Below are 24,175 nucleotides of genomic sequence, written 5' to 3'. Positions count from 1 at the left end.
TACCAGGACAGACTTTGCTCGTGTGCTCAAGACATCGATTCCATAAATCATATTTTGTTACATTGTGCAAAGTATGAGCAGGCCAGGGCTGAACTGATACTACCCTTGCTGGTGCCTTTCCCGGGAAAGTCAGAGGCTCACTATGTCAGGTTCCTACTGGAAGACCGGACAAAAGCTAGAACTTTGGCAGTGGCAAAGTTTTTATCGGTGGTTGCAAGAACAAATGAGCCCTATATTCCAAACAAAGTGCTTGATTAACCTGGAGGTAGGCTGTATGAACTCTGTACTGATTTGTAATGTTTTGTTGGTCTCTGGACCGTAATAAAGATTGCTTGTTTGTTTGAATATAAGCCGAGGCACCTAATTTTACCACAAAAAACTGGGAAAACTTATTGAATATAAGCCGGTTCACCACACCACAAACCTCCTGGTGGACCGGAGTGCGTGTGCACACGGCAGAGGGGGCTTCTCTCTCCCCCCCAGCCCCTCCCGTCCCCCTGCCTACCTAGGGTGCTGCCGAGAGGCAGAGGCTGGTGGTGGCAGCGGCGGAGGAGGAACAAGAAGCCCGAAAGCCTCTGCCGCTGGAAATGTACTCAGGTGGGACCCTCACTTGAGTATAAGCCAAGGGGGGCTTTTACAGCATATAAAATGTGCTGAAAAAGTCGGCTTATACTCGAGTATATACGGTATATTATTTTCTTTCATTACTAAACAATAATGTCACCCATATGATCTCTCTGGCACTTCTAGGAAGGGCTGGGAAAGAACCCTGCCTGAAGCCCTGGAAAGACGGTACTAAATATAACGGCAAGTCCAAGGTCTGGATTTGTAGCAGGCGATGTTCCAATAGAAAAAGTCACTCTTCATCACCATGGGAAGTGGGGTGGGAGTGTGGTGTACCAGAACGAGAGCCGCTTGCCTAGCTGCTCTATCTCCTGTGTTTCCATGAGCTCCTGGCAGCATTGGATGGCACTGGTTCCTTTACGGAGCAGCTGGACAGCTGGACAAGCAGAGGCAGAGGTGGGAAGAGCCCCCAGCCTCTCCTGCTAAATACTCAGTCAGCAGCCAGGGATCTCACAGTCTGTGATCACACACCCAGCAGAGAAAGAAGGGAGCCGCCAGATTTTGCCTTCCCGTTGCAGCAGTGACCTGTTTGTACTTTGCAAAAGACATGACGAGAGACACTGATCGAGAGACTCTGCTGCAACAAAACATGTGAGGCAAGTAACTGTGTGTAGCTGCTGCTTCTACAAACCTTGATGATCAACAACAGTACTTAAGGATCTGTGGGTGTTTGGGATACTCTTGAAGAACTTTTTCTGTGAGAAGAGGCTTCCTATTACTGGAGTCATACTATTATGAAAGAAACTGGCTGAAGTTTGTTATGTCTAGTAAACAGCTAAGAAACTCATGAGCAATATTATTAGATTTTTCTATAAAAACATTTAATCTTACCTATTATAAGAAAAAGTAAAAAGCGATGTTTTTGTTTGTATTGGAAGTAGAGATGGGAAAGCCGGGGGGGGAATGGAAAAATTGGGGGAAAACAGTTTTTTTCCATTTTCTTCCAAAGCCGTTTTTCCCCAATTTCCCTGGTTTTTCCCCATGACTTCCCATCTCTAGTTGGAAACTGCCCAGAGTGGCTGGACCAACCCAGCCAGGTGGGCAGAGTAAAAATAGAAGAAGAAGAAGAAGAAGAAGAAGAAGAAGAAGAAGAAGAAGAAGAAGAAGAAGAAGAAGAAGACGACGACAACTATCTCTTTTCTTGAAAGAGAAAAATGAAATTTGGGAAAATTAGATACACTAAAGACCAAAAGCTCATCAAGGACTGGGGAAAATTGGTGGATTATCTGAAAAACATATGTGGTATAAACACAACGTTAGTGGGTTTTCAAGAGGAACTGTAAAAAAACAAATAAGTATTGTTTATTAAAAATAATGGGAGTAAGGAGGAATAATGGCAATATGAAAAAAGGGACTGTGTATCAAAGATATAAAAATGGATGACTATCAGAGACGCTGAAGGAAGTTCAAAACAGGCATAATTTGTTGTATTTGGGTTAAAATGTATAACTGGATGAAAACTAATAAAATTTATTATAAATAAAGAGAAAAGTGAAATCGCTCAGTGGGGATAAAAGGAAAAATACCTAGGAATTATTGGCTGGTGAACATCACTTTAAAATTGTCGAGCTGAAAACCAAGTGGCAGGCGGCCCCAATGCTTCCAGTGTTCTTAGTAAAGTATACTGCCAACGAGAAACTGCCTTGAAAATCGATGGACTCCTATTGCAAAAGAAAACTGAAAGCTGTTAAGCTCATCCAAGTTTCTCCATTTCTCTTATCAAGTCACATTTCAATTGTACTTTAAGACTATTTTAACAGGATAAGCTGAAATAACTTTAACACAGTTAAGGGCTCATTGAATGTTAATATGCAGTTATGAATTAATTGCATGCGGGGATCTTCCTTCCATACTTTTTGAATAGATTTCCCAAAAAATATAGTAGATAAAGTTTAAGTTTTGTTTGTTATATTCAAACTATGATAACTAGAATTTCTGTTTACTATCTCATCTGTAAACCAGTTTACACAATTTACATTAAATAACAAGGTGAGGTTTGGGACCTGAAGGCTCTTTTTTTGTCATAAAAGATTTTTTGCTTTTAATCTTGCTTTCTTTATTGTTGCATATAAATTTCAGAATAAGTTGTTGCCACTGATGAATTTACTTGATCCTAATTGAAAAATATTGAAATAAAAATTATTCTAGACTTTTCTGAAGTTGCTCTGCATGTATGACTGCACAGAGATCATGAAAGGGGAGGACACCTTTGCAGACCCACAACATTCTTTGCTTTAAAAAAAAATGCTCGCAGTTTTATCTTCTGCATGTGCCTCTGTATACAACCCTGCACTTAGATCTTTGATCCTTAATCACCCAGAGCACAAGTCCTCATGGGAGCATCCTAAACACAAGAACAGGGAGAATGGAATCAGGCTAGAGAAGGTCTGGCACACCCTAGGAACTTTACCCTTTGCCGTCGGCGAAGCAGACAGCCCAGGGGACTGGCAAGAAACCACCCAGAATACCTCACCAAAGATCACTGGGCAGGAGTGTTCCCAGGCAACCCCCGACTACTGTCGATTCAATGCCCTGATAATCTTTAGTCTTACAACCTTGATCTTGAGATTTACAGGCTTATAAAAAGGGTGCTGCAATGTGCGGTGCAAATTTATTCAAAAGGCCGTCTGTTTTGCTCTACAAAAGACTTATGTGGTGAACACTTGCTCAGTGAAATCAACAACTTGAAAACATGATCATCACCCCTGCTCACATGCATCACAATCAAGCAATCAGAAGTGTCCATCAGTATGCAGGATGGATGGTCCATCTTAATTAGGAACTTACCTGGCACTGACCACACTCCACAGAGTGCATTATTTGACTAGTTAATGGTTTTTCAAAAAATAAGGGCAGCCATTGCAGCAGAAGACATGCATTCATACGTCTCTCTCAGTACACAACTTAGGGAGCCAAATCCCACTAGTAGTGACACAGCAACACAAGTGGATTTTTAATTTATTATTGTAAACCAGCAGCCTTGTGCCTGGTGTTGCTTAGGAATGCTAAGAAACAAACAATCAAACAAAAAAACAGTGCAGTTTTGAAATCAATGGTTAAACTCAGTGTAGTTTTTAAGGGTTCAGTCCGCAATCTTGATTAAAAAGGGAGAAAAACGTGGTTTGATCTCAGGAACCATCATGCAAATTTTGGCTACACTATCTTAAGAGGAGTTCAAATGCATAGTGACTTAGTGAACAAACAACTTTCTGAAATATATTGCATGTGGTTCTATGGAAATAAACCAGGGAGGAGGGGTGTTATTTCCACATAGTAAACAAAAATCCCAGGCACTTGACCAGTTTACTACTTAGAACTTGGATACTGCAGCAAAAGCATTTGAAATACTGATTGAGGTCCCTACCCATGGCTCATGAATTTGTTGCATCTGAAGGCAGCCCTGTTTAGGGAAGTTTTTTATGTTTGATGTTGTCAGAGCCACCCGTTGGTCCCAGCTCACAAGAGACCCAAGTCCAATCCAGTTTATTTACAAAAGTCTTTATTGAAGATCATTGCTCCTTTTACATTCCATCTCCGTGGCTCCACGTCTGTAACATTAGATCGCTGAAGTCCCCTCTGAATCCGTACCGCCCCTACACCAGTTTAAGAGGCTTGTGCTGGACCACCTCTTCCTCTCCTTCCTTTTCCGCAGGGTCTTTCTGCCCCCCTGGGTTCCCCCCCGCCGGGACTCGCCCGAGGCTGAATCCTCTGACGCCTCTGCCCCCCTCCTTCTTGCTTTGGGGCCGGGCTCCTCCCCAGGGCTCTCCTCACTTCCGCGCGCCTCCACATTTGAACTTGGCGCGCGTACGTTGCTCCTGACCTTTCTCTCGACCGCTACACTGCTCCCGGTGCTACTCTCTGCCCCTTCCGGCAGAGCGTCCTGCTCCGATCTCCTCCCCCTGTCTCCTTCTTGCTCTGCTCCCTCTGACACACTGGTAACTCCACCCCCTTCACTCCGTTCCGGCGGAGAAACCGGCTCCGATCTCCCACTCTCACTGGGGGCTCTCCTCTCGCTCCCCTGCTCCTGATTGCTTCCCCCTTGGGGTCCCCTTGGTCTGACCAGGGGGGCTCCCTTTTGGGAGTCCTCTGACTCACTGGACAGACTCACGGACGACCTTTGGTCATTGTCATCCTCCTCCTCGTCTCTCTGGGATTCTTCCCCCTCGCTCTCTGTCTCCTCCCCCATCTGCCCTTCTTTCCCTGAAACCCTGACAGATGTGTTATCATGTTTTTAATAATTCTGTTGGAAGCCACCCAGAGTGGCTGGGAAAACCCAGCCAGATGGGCGGGACTGTTGTTAGCTGGGGAATGAGGACTGGATGTGTAAGGACAAACCCACCCCCCTTCACCAGACAAAAAACAATATTACTGCCTCATAATTAGCACCTTTGGTCTGTTAATAGCCATTTTGACAAGCACTTGTCAACTGGCCATTGTTAACCGTGAAGCCAGACATCTCTGTGCCACCTCTAAAAGTTACATCTGGAAACCTTGGCCATTTGGAAGAAAGGATTGTTCAACTAACTGTAAAATGAAAAACACCTGAGAAAACAAAAGCCAAATCACACCTAAGCACTAGCTAGCACAAATCTAGGACTGAGGTTAAAAGATTCCTCAGGTAAAACATTATAAAGTCATGAAGTGCCAAGTGCAGCTCCCTCTGCCCGTAACAGGAAATCCTACCTCTTAAACATATTTAAGCAGGCAACCCAGGAGTTGTAACCACTGAGAAGCCACTGTGATTAAGCAATATGGGGTGCAAGGATATGTTCAAAGGTATGTGCAGACTACCTCTAAGCAATTCCACTCCCAGAGTAATGACCTGAGAGAGGTCTCTGCTCCAGCACTAGAAATATATCCTTCATTGCAGCTGCATGGCTGAGACACAGCTAGCTTTCTTTTTAAAAGACCTCTCTCTAACATAGGATTTGTTCCCCTCCTTAAAAACTTAGTGAGTGTCTGAAAAGTAAAGGAAAGTAATTACTCCTTGGCTGCCAACATGGTCATCACTCTGGGAAAACACAACCAGCGCTCCAGTAGAGTGAGGAAGGGAAAGTTTTCTTTCTGGATGCAGAAAATGAGTCTGCCAGGGCAAAGGAGCTCAAGAAAGCAGAAAAGTAAAAGAAAAGAAAAGATCTGAAGGAAGCAGGTTGTGATGACAAAAGGAAAGGGGGCCTTTGCCTATGTACTTATTCTGTGTAGCTTGCCATGTTACAAGAGGATGAACATCAACTCATTAATACTGCTTGTTCATCCTTCCACGGTAAAGCAGCTTCCAGTATTTTCTATTGCAATACGTGACACTTTTCTTTCTTCTTGGGTAAGGCAGGAAAGGAAGGGAAAAGATTCCACATATTTGCTGCAAGCCTGTCTAAGAAGCCTCACCCGTCTGGATAGGAGAAGGAGACATCAAGAGGCCACAAAAATGGCTGTGATGCAACATGGCATGTAGGCTTCATATCTTATGTCCATAATTCAAACTCCGCTCCAAGACCACTCATGGCTCATTAGGGAATGACCCACTGAAACAGCAATAGCAGAAATGTTTAAAAAAGAGACTGGTTTATTTAACAATCCGGTATACCTCTGTTTGTTCTTTTTGGTCGGGTGTTTTGTTCCTGCTCCCATTTAAGTCCATATCTCAGTCATTCTCAGCAAGCGGCGGGGGGGGGGGGGAATCAACATATTCTGGCTGCACCCTCCCTCCCAAAATCATACCAGAGCACAAGAGACACAACTCCCATGATCCCTAGCTAACAGGACCAGTGGTCAGTGATGATGGGAACTGTAGTCCCAAAACATCTGGAGGGCTGAGTTTGCCTATGCCTGCTGTAGATAGTCTTACATAAAAGTCTTCCCTCTACACAGTTTTAGAAATCATTTTGGGGTGGCTTGTCTTAAACATTCATCATTTTGAAATATTTTACAAACCCTTTTTAATTCTTCAGGAAAATTGCCTTTGGCAGGGGCAATGGGAGGGGGTGTCCCTCCACCCAAAGGTCCCCCCCCATGTTTTCTGAGGCCTTCACATCTCAGATGCTGTGTATGCGCAAGGAGTGCCAATGAGTGACTGGGCCCAGCCCCTTCGATTCCAGGTAGCCTTCCCACCATCAAGCTTGCCTCAGAGTTGCCTGCATGTTATCAATCTTCCTATCTAGGATGAAGCCACTTCATATATCTACTGAAGTAGAGCTTTTCCGCAGAGTCTTTAGCACTATTTCCTACCTGGGAAGGAAAATCAACATCCCACAATGTACTTCATTTCAACTTCAGAGCCTCTTGCTTGATCCCCCCCCCAAGTGTGCTGCCAGTAGCCACATTATTTGCCAAGTCTTCCCTTCTGAACATGGATCAACTTTGCCCACACACTTCCCTTTTCGCAAAAAACTGTGTTCCTTCCATCTGCCTTTTTCCTCCTCCATGAACAATATCAGTCTGATGATGCCTCTGCTTTCCCCTCATAATATGAACTTGTGCTTGAACTGGATGGAGATACACCAGAAAGAATTCAAGGTGACATCTTCAGCAATTCCTCAACTTGCTTCCCCAGAACAACCTCACTCTCCTTGCTTACACTGCCCAATAAAGAAGCCTCACTGATACACCTGCAGCTCCTTCCTTCCTATTAGCCATTTTCTCTTTCTTGTCGCTTAGTCACGTTTCTGTGCTGCCTAAAACTATTTGTGTGTGGAGTCAAAAGCGTATTACAAAAATCAGGTTTCTTCCAATAAAAGCTATTGTGCTTTCAAAACCTCTGCCTACAGTTTACCTTTACTCCCCACTGCCAAAATCAAAGTTTCATGAAAGATTTGCAGAGGGTGCTCAGTCGTATGTAGGCTAAAATGTGCTGAATACATGGGGAAGTTGTAAGAAATAAAGGATTGGGGGAGAGAGAAAAAATTAAAAAGTTAAGGGTGTGGGTAAGACAGCTGAAAGTGGCCAATATCCACCCAATGTTCGGAATACTTCGATAATAATGGCATCTAGCCAATACCACAAATGTTTTGCAGTTCTTATTTTTTAATCTGCATATATATCTGATGAAGTTCCACAAGTGTCCAACATGTAGCAAAAGAGATTTCAGTAATTCACAATTTCTCCTTCCCATTTCAGTACTCTGTAGTTAGCAACCCTCAAAACAAAATTCAGATAAAACCATATTATGCTCTTAACCTCCATTACCTCTCTCTATACAACGCTACACCTGAAATAACTGAAAATACAAAACACCTAGACAAATGGAAATAGAAAAAAAATCAGAAGAGAATACACATCTAAGCAAAAGTCTATGGCAAGCTAAACAAATAAAAGTTAACAAGAATTTAGCTTTACCAGATTCACCCACAAGAAATTCAAACCTGTACAAACCTAAGTATCCCCAAGCTAGGTCACCAGCCAGCACAGAGCCCTGTCTTGTCAGAATAGCAGGCCCCAGGGAAGCTCATGGGCAGGACCAGACAACCATCGCCATCCCCTGTGGTTTGTTCCAGTAATGGGCTGAAGCCAGAAACACATCATACCTGCAATGCCAGATCTGCATCACAGACTGCTGGGCTTCTCACAGATGTAGCTGCCGCTACACACGTACTGTACTGCAATTTCAAATCTTCATGCATTAAATATAACTTCCATTTTAGCCCACAGCTTGCTGCAACCTACGAAGTACAGCAAAACCTGAGATTACTTCATATTCAAGGGAAAATCAAAGGCAACTCTGTTCCTGTGCCTGTAATTTGTCATCACTGTGTTTAATTCTGAATGTTAAGTTGTTGTAATTTTTGTGGGTGTTCCTGCTGAAGGGTGTGTAATAAATTTAGTAACAACAGCAGCAGCAGCAGCAACTCTCAAAGACACTAGATTTAGGACAAAATACTAGCTCCTGGAAATTTGTTCAACTTGCTAATGAACAATTGGGCCAAAGGAGACACCACACAGCTCCCTTGGCTGAACATATAATTATTATTATTATTATTATTATTATTATTATTATTATTATTATTATTATTATTATTATTTATATCCCGCCCTCCCCAGCCGAAGCCGAGCTCAGGGCAGCTAACAACAATAAAAATATGTGGGGGTGGGGGCGTATCACAAGACTGCTTGAGTGATGGATCTGACAAGCAACTTGCCTCGAAGGAGCTGTTGCTGCCCACGGATCAGTAGCTGAATTAAAAGCTGCCCTGCAGAGCTAGTTGATTCCTGCTTTCCCCCCTCCAGACAGGGGTGGTTTTTTGTGGGGAGGAGTGTTCTAGAATATTAGAGGACTGGCACCCAGCCAGTGCCTATCAGCTGCATCTACACCTGAAGCAAAAGCATAGAGTGAGGGATATAATCTCTAGCTCTCTATAAGAAGAACCTTGTCTAGCGGAGCCTTCTTGCAAACTACAGGGGACAGCAAGTCACAAAAAACAGAATGCTAGCACAGTGCTGCCACATGTTCAACAGCTGGAAGCACCAACATAAGGGAGAACTATGGCCTATCAGGTGACCCTCCTGATCACTGCATGATGGCAACAGGGTTCCCTGTAGGAAATGCCTTCACTTCTTATTTCCCAAGTGCTACTGCAGAGGCACCAGGTGAAGTGGAGCATTTCCTACAAGCTATGGCAATGACATTCTTCCAAAGGGTCTTGGGATTGTCCTTTCAGGCAAGGGCTGAAAAGTCTCTGCACAGAGACCTGTCATGCAGAGACCTGTTATGAGAGATCCTCACAGTAATGCAGTTCCCAAGACTCCCTGTGAAAAGGAAATTACTGTGAAATTCAGGCTACAGTACAGTACTCAAGATGGTTCAGCTCACTCACGGTGTGCAAGAATTGCACTCGGGAGGCTGCAAAGGGAAGATTTTGCAAACTGGGGGTGCTTTCTTTGTTTTAGGTTCCTGAGAAGCCGCAAATGGCCCACGCAGGTATATGTGGACAATTAGGCTACAAAATGCTTTTTGTGGACTTTTGTAAAGTTGGTTTGACCAGTCTCGGTTTGGAGTGCAGATTAGCCCTTGGTGTGGCACATCAATGATTTGCCTGCCCGTCACTCAGTTACTTCAACAGACATTCCTCTGGGATTACCAGCTTTACCCCGGCACTGGCAGGCCTCTCGTCCTCTATTTCATGAGCCCTCTGAGCTTTAGCAGTGAGTGTCTGACCCACCCTGTCCACCCAGAAATCTGCCCGCGGAATCTGGGCAGATCAGGAACTGTGCTGCATTGAGAAGACACAAAACAGAGAGGGGAAGGAGCCACCCCCTAAAAAAACAACAACAACATGACACTCAAACAACAGGAGAAAATGATTCCTGTATTTACTTGAATCTAATGCTCACCTTTTTTTGCAAAATTACGTTGCAAAAATTAAGGTGAGCATTAGATTCAAAGGCACATTTACATTTGCCTGCAAATACCTTTTTTGTTTTCAAGGTTCTGAAAACTCAGGTGTGCATTAGATTTAATGGTGCATTAAAAGGTAAAAAGGACCCTTGACAGTTAAGTCCAGTCGCGGACGACTCTGGGGTTGTGGCGCTCATTTTGCTTTACTGGCCTAAGGAGTTGGCGTTTGTTTGCTTTCAGCTTCTGGGTCATGTGGCCAGCATGACTAAGCCGCTTCTGGCGAACCAGAGCAACGCATGGAAACGCCGTTTACCTTCCCGCCACAGCAGTACCTATTAATCTACTTGCACTTTTGGCGTGCTTTCGAACTGCTAGGTTTGCAGGAGCTGGGACTGAGAAACGGGAGCTCACCCCATCATGGGAATTCGAAGCGCCAACCTTCCGATTGGCAAGCCCTAGGCTTTGTGGTGCATTAGACTTGCATAAATACAGTATTTATATAAACTCCCAATAATATACACACCATATTTGTAGCAAGTCACAGAGTAACAAATAAAAGAGTCAGGTCCCAACCACCTGGTGCATGCAATCCAAATTTTAACAACTAGCCGACAGAGGATCTAACTCCTGAATGTACTCTTCTGTGTAGAAAGTAGTTTGATGTTAAATACACACACACACACACACAGACACACACACAGAGAGAGAGAGAGAGAGAGAGAGAGAGAGAGAGAGAGAGAGAGAGAGAGAGAGAGAGATACCCTCCACAAATTTTACTGACAAATATGAAGCCACAAATGTTAAGAAAGATGGCTTCTTAATTTAGCTAGTGCAAAGCCAACTCTAGATGACCAATGGGACCATGACTTGCAACCTTGTCAGATAGCCTAAAGCAACACAGACCAAGCCAAAGATTTCCCCTAGAAGATTTTCTAGTGAGATATCCTGCAAGGTGAGTACCACCCACCGAAACAGTCCTACTCTGTGCACACCACCTACTCTGTGTACAATGAAGACACATCTGCACTGGTGCAAGAAAGCAGTAAAGGAAAGGACTAAAGTTCAGCAGTACAGCATCTGATATTCACATGTAAATTTAATCCCTGCTATCTCCTGGGAGGTCTAGGAGAAACTCCTGAAGAGCCACTGCCAGTCAGAGTAGACAATATTGAGTTAGATCAGAGGTCCTCAAACTTTTTAAACAGGGGGCCAGTTCACTATCCCTCAGACACTGTTGGGGGCCGGACTATAGTTTGAAAAAAATATGAACAAATTCCTATGTACACTGCACATATTTTATTTGTAGTGCATTTCCCAATCTCCAAAGAAAGGGAAGCGAGAAGGAGGGCGGGCTGGCAGCGCAAGCGAGGGGCTCGCCTTTGTCTCCTCCCTTCCCAAGGAACAAGCCTGCTCTGTGGGGCTTTCGGCAAGGTGCCTCCTCCGAGTAGACCCGCAAGTGGAGGAGGCGGCTGCCAAGGTAGGGGTGCTGCGACACAGCCGGATCAGACGAACGCCCGCCTTGTTTGCTCATGAGCAAGCATCTCGGAGGTTACCCTCTTTGCAAGCGCGTTTCAGAGCTTATAATGGGGAAATTGGGCAGAGGTGATCCTGTGCCTCCTTCCATTGGGAATAAGGCCCAGGGAAGGCGGCGGCGCTGATTAAAAAGTTTGAGGACCCCTGGATTTGAGGATTTAAGATAATGTTTGTTTATAGAAAGCAGCTTTGTTGGGTGTTATATTGGATTGGATGAAGTGAATATTGTATTTATATAGTAGACAGATGAAGAATAGGAAGTTCTTTACTTTCTGAATCATATTTTTCTCTTTCTCTTTTCACTTCTTTTCTACTCTTTTTTCTATCTTTCTTATAGAATCATAGAATCATAGAGTTGGAAGAGACCACAAGGGCCATCAAGTCCAACCCCCTGCCAAGCAGGAAACACCATCAGAGCACTCCTGACACATGGTTGTCAACCGCCTAGCCCAACCGCCTGCAACGTAGGAATCTCAACCAAAGCATCCAAGGCAGAGGGACACCAGCCTTTCCCAGATTATTCTGCTATTGCAAAAATAAAGATTCCCACAGGATGCTGTGTCATGGGTTTTGATTGCCTTTATACTTGTACATTATCCCACTACTTATCCTTATCACCTCAAGTTCCTTCCAACTACCATGAGTTCTAAGTCTCATGGGGCAAGGATTTGTCTTTCCTTGTTGCTTTGTAAGTACTCTGCACAGTGACACGCTTTCAATTAACAGAATACTTTATATATTTCTGTTAATTAAAGCACGTATGTGTGTATGAGAGGAAACATCTCAAAGTGATTTACAATAAAACCTGTTAGAACATGATAACAATAACAATAAAACAACACTATTAAAATCAGTATAAATGTTATTAAAAGATGGTTTGTGCCAAAAGCCAGCCAAAGCATCCATATACAGGTAGATTCTTAGTGTGTGTTGAACATGTATTACTGTTGGTGCCCACCATTTTTTTTTGGCTGTTGCTTCAGGAGGAGGTCTATATAGAAAAAGGTGTTTGCTCTGACAAAACCCTACACAACTTCAGATCAGAATCAGGGGTCGGCATCCTAAGGCCCATGGGCCGGTACCGGCCCATGGCGATCCCTGCCGCTCCCGCCCCCGCCTGCTCTTACCAGCACGGTGCGGGGACCGACTTCAGGGTTGATGGTGCCTGTACGCATGCGTACGGGTGCTTCTCCAACCCAGATGTGCGCTGGAAATAGCGTGTGCGCACACACACTCTTCCGGGTCAGAGCAGCGCTCGTGTGCATACGCTGTTTCCGGTGCACTTCTGGGTCAGAGCGCCAGAAATAGCGTGTGTGCACGAGCACAAGCACTTCTCAAATGCCTTCTTTGCCTCAGTCTTCTCCGATAAAGAAAACAATGCCCGACCTGAAGAATTTGGAGCAAATGATTCAGCAGAGGAAACACAGCCCAGAATAACTAAGGAGATAGTACAAGAATACTTGGCTAGTTTAGATGTATTCAAGTCTCCAGGGCCAGATGAACTGCATCCAAGAGTATTAAAAGAACTGGCAGATGTGATCTCAGAACCACTGGCAGTCATCTTTGAGAATTCCTGGAGAACAGGCGAAGTCCCGGCAGACTGGAGGAGGACAGGATCACACTTCAAAACGACCTTGACAGATTAGAGAACTGGGCCAAAACAAACAAGATGAATTTTAACAGGGAGAAATGTAAAGTATTGCACTTGGGCCAAAAAAATGAGAGGCACAAATACAAGATGGGTGACACCTGGCTTGAGAGCAGTACATGTGAAAAGGATCTAGGAGTCTTGGTTGACCACAAACTTGACATGAGCCAACAGTGTGACACGGCAGCTAAAAAAGCCAATGCAATTCTGGGCTGCATCAATAGGAGTATAGCATCTAGATCAAGGGAAGTAATAGTGCCACTGTATTCTGCTCTGGTCAGACCTCACCTGGAGTACTGTGTCCAGTTCTGGGCACCACAGTTCAAGAAGGACACTGACAAACTGGAACGTGTCCAGAGGAGGGCAACCAAAATGGTCAAAGGCCTGGAAACGATGCCTTATGAGGAACGGCTAAGGGAGCTGGGCATGTTTAGCCTGGAGAAGAGAAGGTTAAGGGCTGATATGGTAGCCATGTTCCAATATATAAAAGGATGTCACATAGAGGAGGGAGAAAGGTTGTTTTCTGCTGCTCCAGAGAAGCGGACATAGAGCAATGGATCCAAACTACAAGAAAGAAGATTCCACCTAAACATTAGGAAGAACTTCCTGACAGTAAGAGCTGTTTGACAGTGGAATTTGCTGCCAAGGAGTGTGGTGGAGTCTCTTTCTTTGGAGGTCTTTAAGCAGAGGCTTGACAACCATATGTCAGGAGTGCTCTGATGGTGTTTCCTGCTTGGCAGGGGGTTGGACTCAATGGCCCTTGTGGTCTTTTCCAACTCTATGATTCTATGATTCTAACCCGGAAGAGAGCACATGCGCACACGCTCCGGCCCATCCTCCAACGGATTGAGCGTCAACCGGCCCATCCTTCAATAAGGTTGCCAACCTCTGGATCAGGTTATAAGTCAGTATCCAAAGCTTAAGCCTGGCTGCTGGTAGCAAATGGGTAGCCAGTGCCAATTTTTCCAGTTTTTTGTGATATACCCTCAGTCAGCAGCTCCACTCTGCAACTTAACCACTGCATTCTGCACTAACGGCAACTTCCAAGCACCCATAAGGGCCGCCCCATACAGACTCCATTACAATAACTAGATCTTGAGGTTACCAATGTTTGGATCATTGTAGCAAAGTTATCCCATCAAGAAAGAGCTATACCAGCCAAAGCAGTACAGTGGTGCCTCGCAAGACAAAAATAATCCGTTCCGCGAGTCTCTTCGTCTAGCGGTTTTTTCGTCTTGCGAAGCAACCCTATTAGTGGCTTAGCGGCTTAGCGCTATTAGCGGCTTAGCGGCTTTAAAAGGCTTAGCGGCTTAGCGGCTAAAAGGCTATTAGAGGCTTAGCAGCTTAGAAAAAGGGGGGGAGCAAAAAAATCGCAAGACTCGCAAGACGTTTTCATCTTGCGAAGCAAGCCCATAGGGAAATTCATCTTGCGAAGCGCATCGATAAACGGAAAACCCTTTCTCTAGCGGGTTTTTCGTCTTGCGAGGCATTCGTCTTGCGGGGCACCACTGTACAGTGGTACCTTTGGATGTGAACGGGATCCGTTCCGGAGCTCCGTTCACATCCAGAGCAGAACGCAACCCGCGTCTGCGCTGTCGCAATTCGCCGCTTCTGCGCATGCACGTGGTGTCATTTTGAGCGTCTGCGCATGCACAAGCGGTGAAACCCGGAAGTAACCTGTTCCGTTACTTCCAGGTCGCCATGGAGTGTAACCAAAAACGCTCAACCTGAAGCGACTTTAACCCGAGGTATGACTGTACAAGGGGCTCCGAGCCACTGTGGCGACTTGAACACCCTCTCAAGCCACACATCTCTTCCTTCAGAGGGAGTGCAAACCCATCCAGAACAAGTAATGTGCTTGATTACTGGACCAGGAACCATCCTCCCCACCGTCTCTGCATTGCCAGGATTCAACTGCAGTTTGTTGACCTTTATCCAACCCACCATTGTGCCCAGACACTGATTCAGATCTAGCCCAGGCACACCTGACTCAGATATAACAGGGAAACAGAGCTTAGTATCTGCAGCACACTGATGACACCAAGCTCCAAATCCCCTAATGACTGCTCCCTGCACTATGTAAATAAAATGAAGTAAAAATAGTGCCAAAGTAAAGGCTATGCGAAAGATCAAGATGAACATAATCCCTGTGAACCTCTGGCAGTTGCATGCCTAAACAAGCAACATTACCTCCTAACCACAGCATACGACAGATTGACCTTGGGCTAGATACTCCACCAAGTGCCTATTCCCCTCAGATCCTTCTGAAGCATCTCATAGGCTGCAAAGCAGTGCTTTGTTCTCCTGACAGTAGCTTCATTATTTCACAATTAAGCAGAAAGCCAAAAGCACACATCCGCACCCAACAGAATCCGGTAGAGGGGCAACCAACGCAGAACAGAGATGGATAATAACCTACTCAATTGTAACCTAATTCACTTGTAACACATCATATAAATATTATTTTACACACCTTCTGTTACACATCTCTAGATGGCAAGTTAAAGATGAGCTCTTTTCACAGTTTAAATCTTAATTTCACTAGTTGTCTTCATGGAGACAGAGAATTTTTTTTTTATTTTTTTTTTTGCACAGCATAAGTGACTTCTAAAACCATGCACCTCAATTATACTTTTCATGCCACCCTGATCAAAAACGACAGACTGGCATAAAGGCCTATAAGAAATAAACAGTGATGCAAACTCTTGAGGCTGCTCCCCTCAAAATAGACGTGGTCTGGGAGGGGGTGAGCAAAACACCGCTGGAACGAATCTGTTTGGAAAGGAAAAGACTCTAGTACAATTATTACATTGCATTACATTACATTACGCCCTATCCAAAAGAGACTTGTAGGCACTATAAATACATTTCAAACGAACAATGATGTTTATCAACTCAAGATAAAAAAAAATTAAAGAGACAAGACTACCTAAGTACCTAATCTGACACATAAACACAGCCATTTTCAGTTTTCAGCCATTTATAAATTGCACCCTTGAAGAAAACATGGAACAAGAAAGCACCAGTCAAGGAAACTGACACAGCCTCTTAAAGGCCATTTCAGAGTGGAAGCTGGATTGCAAGACCAGCTCTTTTGACAATAAAGGATTCTATGTGGCAATGGGGATTGGCCTGTGGAGGAAGATGCATATAGCTGGGAGAGCAATATACTTTGGACCACCTTAAAGTATAAAAGTTAAAAGCTGCAAATCAGCAAAAAGCACCTCTAAGAACACTGATCAATGCAAATGTACCCAAGTTACTAATACATTATTTTTCTTCTAATATGCATCCACTGTCAAACTTTAGATTGTAAGTGTCCTGGGACAGGGTCTGTTCAGGCCCCGTTTTCTTCCTCTCCCTTTTTTGCAGGCACTCTGAAGATATAAGAGCTGCCTTGCTGGATCAGGTCAAAGTTCTACCTAGCCTGGCTAGTTACTCACAGGATAGCAAAAAGCACAGGGATAAGTGACATATGGTATGCATCTCCTATTTCTTTCTGTCATAAACCAGAACTGAAGACGCTTCTAAAAAGCATCCCAAATACAGTAGCTTAACTTGTAACTTGTTTGTTATGACAATACACACTACAGAGCCAGGGGATTCACCCCATTTGTCACATTCCCAACCAAAGTAACAATGTCTTCCCCTTGATACAGTCAGTTTCCATGGTGCTACCACCATACAATTGGAGGCCGGAGTTGGCACACCATTGATACGAGAGGTTTTCTAAAATTACCATACCCTGGATAATTGCAAACTCCCTAACTGGTTTGACTAGAAAAACTGGCATGTCTTTCCTATGCATTTATACGTGGGTCCCTAATCTTTGCCTGTTCAGTTTAACAGGTGATTTAACACCACCCTGGTGAGCAAATTACTATTTATGTGGCAAAATCAGTGCATGGTTCTTCACAGAGAAATGAAAACTTATATATAAGACAACAGACGCTCTAGAGCAGTTAGGGGGATCAAGATGCTCATTAAGTGGCAAAAACAATCAGGGTGGTTTGAAAAGTCAGGGGGAAACTTATTTGTGCATCACAAAATGCAGTGTCCAATTTTAAAAAATCTTCTGCCAAATCAAGCTGTCCAGGCATGTAAGATTTAGAAACCATATTTTAATTAATATAGCCAGGCTACCATTGTTTGATAGTGCATCCACCCACAACCTAGTCCAGATGTTTTGGAATACAACTCCCATCAGCTCCAGTCACAACTGCTGCGCCGGGAGTCCAAAACATCTGGAGGATATGAAGTTGTGGCTGGATGCACTAGTGATATTGTGTGAATGAAGTTGTTAAAGCAACTGAAATAGCCTTATCATGAAAATATCACTCATCTGCCAATAACCAATTAACTTTAGAAGAAGTTGGCAGTAACACAAAACAGCAATTCCAGCCAGGTAGGGAAGATCTCCTCACTAGCCGCTCCATTTTTTGTCATGATCAACTCCTATAGAACAGGGGGTTGCATTCATTTAATATTCATTTAATATAAGCAAGGATCGTTTGTGATATTATCATGGGTTGCACCAGCTGTCTGATACGTCACATTTATCAACTGTAAAGTTAACTTTTTTCACTCTATTCTCACACTCACATTATTTAATTTGCATTTTGATCAACTTGATGTGTTGTGATATTTCAAACTTTCTGTTGTCTTTTCATCAAATGCACTACCTACTGGTATGACCCAGAATGCCAGAGAAACAGTGCTGGACATCCTCTTAGCCTAAAGGCCTGCTCTGTAATGCAAAAAATGGGTGAGGTATAAATAATAAATTATTATTATTATTATTATTATTATTATTATTATTATTATTATTATTATTATTATTCCAATGAGGGCCCTCAATTAAGCAGCTGCAGAGGTCAAGAACAAACCAGGAACTCTTGTAGTCTTGTCTCTATTTTCCCAGGTATTCTCTTCATTCACTAATATTTTAACTGGGGCTGCAACCCTAACTACATTTACGTGGGAGTAAGTTCACTGGGACTTACTTCTGTGAGAATATGCATCGGATTGCACAGCCAATGCGTCTCCTCTGCTCCAGACCTCCCTTCCTTCCACTTCCTCTCTTTTCCTCATGCATTTGGTTACTGAGATGGTTTAAGTCCGCAGGCACATTCTTGTGATTTGTCCACCCTATGTCATATTTATTCTTCACCACTTTGCTTTAGGCATTTAGGAAATAATATTTGCACACAGATCAGGTAGTACATATCATGTTGCAAGAGACTCTGAGGGGCACCTTTTGAATTATGGTGCAGTTGCTTGGGGGACAAAATTTTTTGGTTCAGGCCTGTACATGTGACTTTTTAAGAGTGCTGCCTACAGCTGCTGAGAGTAATGGATCATTGCCATAGAAACATTAGCTACCCTTTTTCTCGCAATGAAATTTTCTCATAATTGTCACCAATAAAAAGTCATGTATGACGGATCAATAACCATATGTTGCAATCCCTGAATAGCGATGCCAACTTCACTTAATGATTGCACTCGCCAGATTAATTTGAACAGAATTGTATGATCCAAAGTACCTGGAAGAGAGAGATACTCAAGATCATTCACACATTAAATCATCATTAGAGACACTGAGGTTGAGAGATCAAACTTGAAAGATTATGAACTGGATACCATGTGGTACACTGATTAAGTCTGCATCCTGCCATCTGTCAAAGACTTTTCCTAATCCTACTTTAAACACGGAAAATACAAAACTTTCTTCAAGCCAGACGTCAGGAAAGCACCTGTCCTTCCAGATTAAATTGCTCAGTTTATCACACAACAGGCACAATCCCCAATGGGATTTGCAGAGAAGGTTTGCCTCTGCAAACTGAACATGTCAGGCAAATAGGGCCATAAAGGCAGATTTGACAATCTGAGGAAAATGTTTAACCCGCAAAACCAGAACATTTGCAGGATACCCAGTAGCTGGTCATTTTAATGATTACTTGGTAGTGCTTTTAATGTATTTTTAAATGTTTTTATATTGCTGTATGTAGCGACATTGGTATGTTATGAGAGGGTCGTTGGTATATTCTTTTATAAATACAGACACTGCCATTACACAAGTTTAGCTTGCCGTCTTAGACAAGACACATTATGCATGTTTTGGTTAACAATGCTCAAAACCAGAACATCTGCCACATTGCTTAAAGGGCAGATTGAATATACCGGTACTTGCTGAGTTTCCTTTTATCCCTATGTGATCTTTTCTCACATTACAGTTTTTTTTCTCATTTCTTTCTTTTAGGTTTGCATTTCTTTATGAATCTTTCATCTCCCTCCCCAATCTGAATATAAGTACCGGTATGTATGTACCTATTTGAACTGAAAATTGAATAGAGAAACTAAAAGAAAACTATTTGGCAGTTCTAATACAAAAAATGCAATGGAGCATCATATAGCCTGTGTTAATTCAAGTCAGTACAGCATGAAAACTCAGGGTCGTAGGTTCAAGGCCCACATTGGGCAAAAGATTCCTGCATTGCAGAAGGTTGACTGGATAACTCTTGTGGTCCCTTCTACCATTCTTTTTTTTAACAATTTCAATATAACAAAATATCAAAACATATCCTATTCATTATTCTTCCCCCCCCCCCTTCAACTCTACAAATCTATGGGGTACAACACTTCCACAGTCAAAGATGACATGACCCGTGGGCAGTTCTCAGAGGAATGGGAACTAGAATCTCCAATGCCAGCACAAGGAGCCCACCCTAGTCCTTGAGGGCACATTTTCTGACAGGGCAGAGCAGGCAGGAGGCTGAGGCTGCTGACACATGGAGGCTACCTATCCATTTGCTCAGCAAAGGATGCTGCTGTAGCTGCCACAAAGCAAAACACATTTTGCACACATGCAGCCAGCAGAAACAGAGCTGGGCTCCTCAGGTTGAAATCATAGAACTGTAGGATTGGAAGGGACCCAAATGGTCATCTAGTCCAACCCCCTGCAATGCAAGAATCACAGTGCTAAATGGGCTTTAAATGCTTATGTTTGTTTTCCTAACTGCTATGAGAGACATGTCATTAACATTCCTGTTTCACAGTTGGGAAGTAAATTCTATTAATTTCAGTAGGATTTTCTTCCAGGTCAATGTGCTTAACACTGGGGCATTAAACTAAGAGGTTTTGAATATCCCAGCACTCTTCCATAATATCATATCAGATACAGAAAACCGTATTTCAAATATTCAGTAACACCAGATGTCTGATGCAGTACAGTCTATCAACAGTGTCTAGAGAACTGCTAAGAAATGACAGAGATTCAGTGAATCCACAGCTGAGAAATGATTTGACTGTCAGGTGCCTCAGAACCAAATTAACTGTGCCATCAATAGAACCAAGCTCATGCTCCCTTTGGAGTCAACTTTATCTTTCAACTTTCAGGCAGAACACACACCATTGTGGATGCCTGTGGAACTAGCACTAAGCTTAATGCCACAAAGGAGACCCTAATTTGCCAGCCTGGTGCCCTTCCAATGTTTCGGACTGAAACTCTTGACAACCTCATCATAGGGCCATGCTGGCTGGGGCTGATGGGAATTGTAGTCCAAAACACCTTCAGGAGACCAGGTTAGCAAAGGCTGCCCTAATTCAAAGCATCTGTCTTGAAAGAAGTTCAGCTGAAATAGGATGTCTAAAGTGTTCATCATTTAGTCACACTATTACTGCTTCAAGTAAAAAACACAATCCTACAATATCCCTTATAAAAAAAACTACAAAAGTAATAACATCATTAATCTGTCAACTAAGTTGCTTTTAAATGAGAAATGGATATTGATTCAAATGTGTCCAAAGCTGAAGAAGTCTTTCCATTCACATTCTCCAACTACACCACACTGCCAAAACCTTTTATTAAACACTTTGTCTGAATAATAAAAAATAGACCCAGATTCATTTTACAACCATACTATCAGCACAGGACATACCACAATAAGGGACTACCCCCTTCCCCAAATTAATTTCTTTTATAATACCACAAGTCAAAAATTAGATCCCTCCAACTAGCCAGCCCCTGGCCTTTGCTCTGGGAGATGCACAGAAGCCCAATGATCCCCTCATGTACATTACATGAAGGGAAGGGATGCTGACCTCCCATTTGCACCCCTTCCCAGTTTACAAGTGCACAGCAGTTTCCTCCAGTCTGCCCTCCCTGAGACATACACTCTATGTAGGAAATAAATGAATAATCTCTGAAGGAGAGAGGGGACAAACAATGACATTAGCATAACTCAACTAAACATAATCATCTCAAATGCAGTAAGACAAATTACGGATGTCAGAATCACTTAATTATCCCATGGGGCTTTAATGAGGTTTAAATACTATGATTTAGCTATGCAGAAAGAAGAAACTCTGGAAATAGCATAATGTGATTTTTTTTAGGGTAGGCATGATCAAGATGAAGCGGATTTGTTTTTGTTTTTAGTCAGAGCAACCCAATTTTGGAACAAGCCAAGCCAAGCTGCCTGGCTGATAAGGATCCTGCTCTGTCCTCCTGGCAGCTAACTAATGAGGGGGAGAAATGGGTCTGGGAAATGGGAAGAACAAGGAACTCGACCTGGCTCCAGCCCCTGTTGCTATTTTTCCTCTGTCAGCTTTGGCCTTTAATCCCATCAAAAGGGTCCGGCTTATTGGACGCTAAAAAGGGAGAGCCCATTACACGCAGCGAAAACAAGGGAAGGGGGGGGGAGGGAGGGAGGAAGTAAAAATCACTCCAGGGAGTTTTAGACCTTAAAGAGGAGGCTCCCTTTCCTTCTTTCAAGCTTGCCTGGAGGGCTCTTCCACCCACCCTCCCACCCGCATCCCATCCCATCCCATCCTTCCATGCTCTTCTTCCCGCAAAGAAAGCAAAGCAGGCACTGACCCCCGACCTCTTTGCACGGCTGGAGGGTTTCGCAGGCAGGTTCTCCCCAAGCTGTTGCAGAGGCGCCTGACCGAGGCGACGGGAAACAAAAAAGCCGAGCAAGGGTAGGGGGCACACAAGGCAGAAGGGGCTGTTGCCAGGCAGGAAAGGAGGGAGGGGAGGGGGGCTCCGTGTCAGGAGGAATCTGGGGACACAGCCCTCCCCTTGGGAAAGGGCCGCCTGCACCCATGTAGACCCCAAGGAAGATAATGCGGGGGGGGGGAGGTGTCCGGAAGAGAAGGAGGCTTGGGAAGAGGCTGCGAAGCGGGAGAAGAGTGGGGGGGGGGCGCATCCCGCAGATCTGAGGAAAGGAAAGGAGGAAAAGCAAACGAGGAGACCGAAGAGGACGCGGGGGGGGCGGCGGGGGGCTCACAGGTGCCCAGGAAAGATCGGAAGTGATTTGCTGGAGGGGGGGGGGAGACTGCCCCGAGGAAGAGGCTTGTCTTTGGCTCGCACAAGGGGGAGACTTGGGCTGTCTTCTTGGGGAGGAGGGGCAGCGGCTGGTCCCGGAGATGGAAAAGGATCGGGGGGGGGGCAAAGAAAGAGAGAGAAAGAGACCCGACTCCTCCTCCGAGCGAAGCACCTTTCTTGGGGGAGGGGGCGCCCCTTCCCCGTGAGGAGATTTTGGGAGATGCCATAGACCGAAGGAGACTGGCCGGGGGGCGTCGCTGCTCCCCCCCAGCTGCATTTGGGGGAAGGGGGTCCCCAGAGGGAGGGGCCACACAATACCACCCCGCAGTCCTCACCAGAGTCCGACGGCGGTGGCGCGTGCGCGCCTGCTCCGTCCTGCCCGCCGCGCTCGGCTCCGCGTCTCTCCTTCTGGGCGTCAGGGGCGCGCGGCGCTGCCCAGCTTGCGTCGCCCGGGCGCCAGGGGGCGGGGCTTGCAGACGGGGAGGGAGGGGCGGGGCCTGCGCACCTTCATGGGCGGGGCAGGAGGAAGCGCCTCTGTTGCCATGGGGACCGCGCGTCCGGCGCAGGCCGCGGAGACGGGGCGGAGTTGCGAAGCCCGCCTGGGAGGGAAGGGCCTCCCTTAAAGGGGGAATTAAGGGATCATTGCATAACATTTCTCTGCCGCACGACTGTGTGTCGGAGGGGCTCCTGGCCCAGAGTTCAGCCTCAAGTATTGTATTAAAATTGAAAGTGAAATTCTAGGATTATGAAAAACAATAATAAAAATTGGGATTTTTATTATAAAATATAAGACTTCTTCCCACACACAATTTCTCTTTTTGAAATAATTTGTATTGTTTTTACAAAGTAAATCAAACAATTAAAATTTTTTTAAAATGTAGTAAAAATAAAACAAGATTTTTCCAAATCTTAGGACCTCCCTCCTCCCCTCTGTGGGTTTAAATGTCTATGTCAACTGCATATTATAGTTCATCCGAATTACAGTCCTCCAATATATCCAAGGTATAACACTGCAAGAGTTATTCAAAGCCTGCCAAAGAGTTCAAGTGTTTACAATGTTCTTTTAAATACAATCTGTATTTGTCCTGGGACGCGGGTGGCGCCTTGGGTTAAACCACAGAGCCTAGGGCTTGCCGATCAGAAGGTTGGCGGTTCGAATCCCCGTAACGGGGTGAGCTCCTGTTGCTCAGTCTCTGCTCCTGCCAACCTAGCAGTTCGAAAGCACCTCAAAGTGCAAGTAGATAAATAGGTAAAGGTTTACCTTCCGGCAGGAAGGTAAAAGGCGTTTCCATGCGCTGCTCTGGTTTGCCAGAAGCGGCTTAGTCATGCTGGCCACACGACCCGGAAGCTGTACGCTGGCTCCCTCGGCCAAGAAAGCGAGAAGAGCGCCGCAACCCCAGAGTCGGTCACAACTGGATCTAATGGTCAGGGGTCCCCTTTACCTTTTATATTTTTCCTATTCTCTATGGAAGTTTTGATCCTTCTGATTTCTGATTTTCCTAGTCAATCTAGCCATCTCTGCATAGTTAAGTAATTTCATCTGCCAATTCGCCTTTGTCAGCATCTTGTTCTCTTTCCATTTGCTGGGCAAGCAGCATCCTTGCAGCCGTAGCCGCGGACATGAACAGTCTTCTCAAATCCTTCAGTATGTCTGCACCTAAAATCACTATTAAAAACATTTTTAAAATTCATTATATTTCCCATAATTCCTTTATCT

General features: G+C 44.4%; 1 protein-coding gene across 5 annotated transcripts in view; it reads right to left on the bottom strand.

Moving 5' to 3' along the window:
- KIAA1671 overlaps nt 1–22,896 on the bottom strand; it is a 129,754-nt gene extending 106,858 nt beyond the window's left edge. For all 5 annotated transcript variants that reach the window (XR_014162325.1, XR_014162326.1, XM_081884560.1 and 2 more), the window contains exon 1: nt 22,794–22,896. The gene's annotated coding sequence lies outside the window, so the exon portion shown is untranslated. The remainder of the gene's footprint in view (nt 1–22,793) is intronic.
- Between the last annotated feature and the right edge of the window lie 1,279 nt (nt 22,897–24,175).

This window comes from Podarcis melisellensis, assembly GCF_964234715.1.
Source record: "Podarcis melisellensis genome assembly, chromosome: 13".
In the NCBI taxonomy this organism is placed as follows: domain Eukaryota; kingdom Metazoa; phylum Chordata; class Lepidosauria; order Squamata; family Lacertidae; genus Podarcis; species Podarcis melisellensis.
The sequence above is the reverse complement of the archived record's forward strand: the minus strand, read 5'-3'. Positions and strand labels throughout refer to the sequence as shown.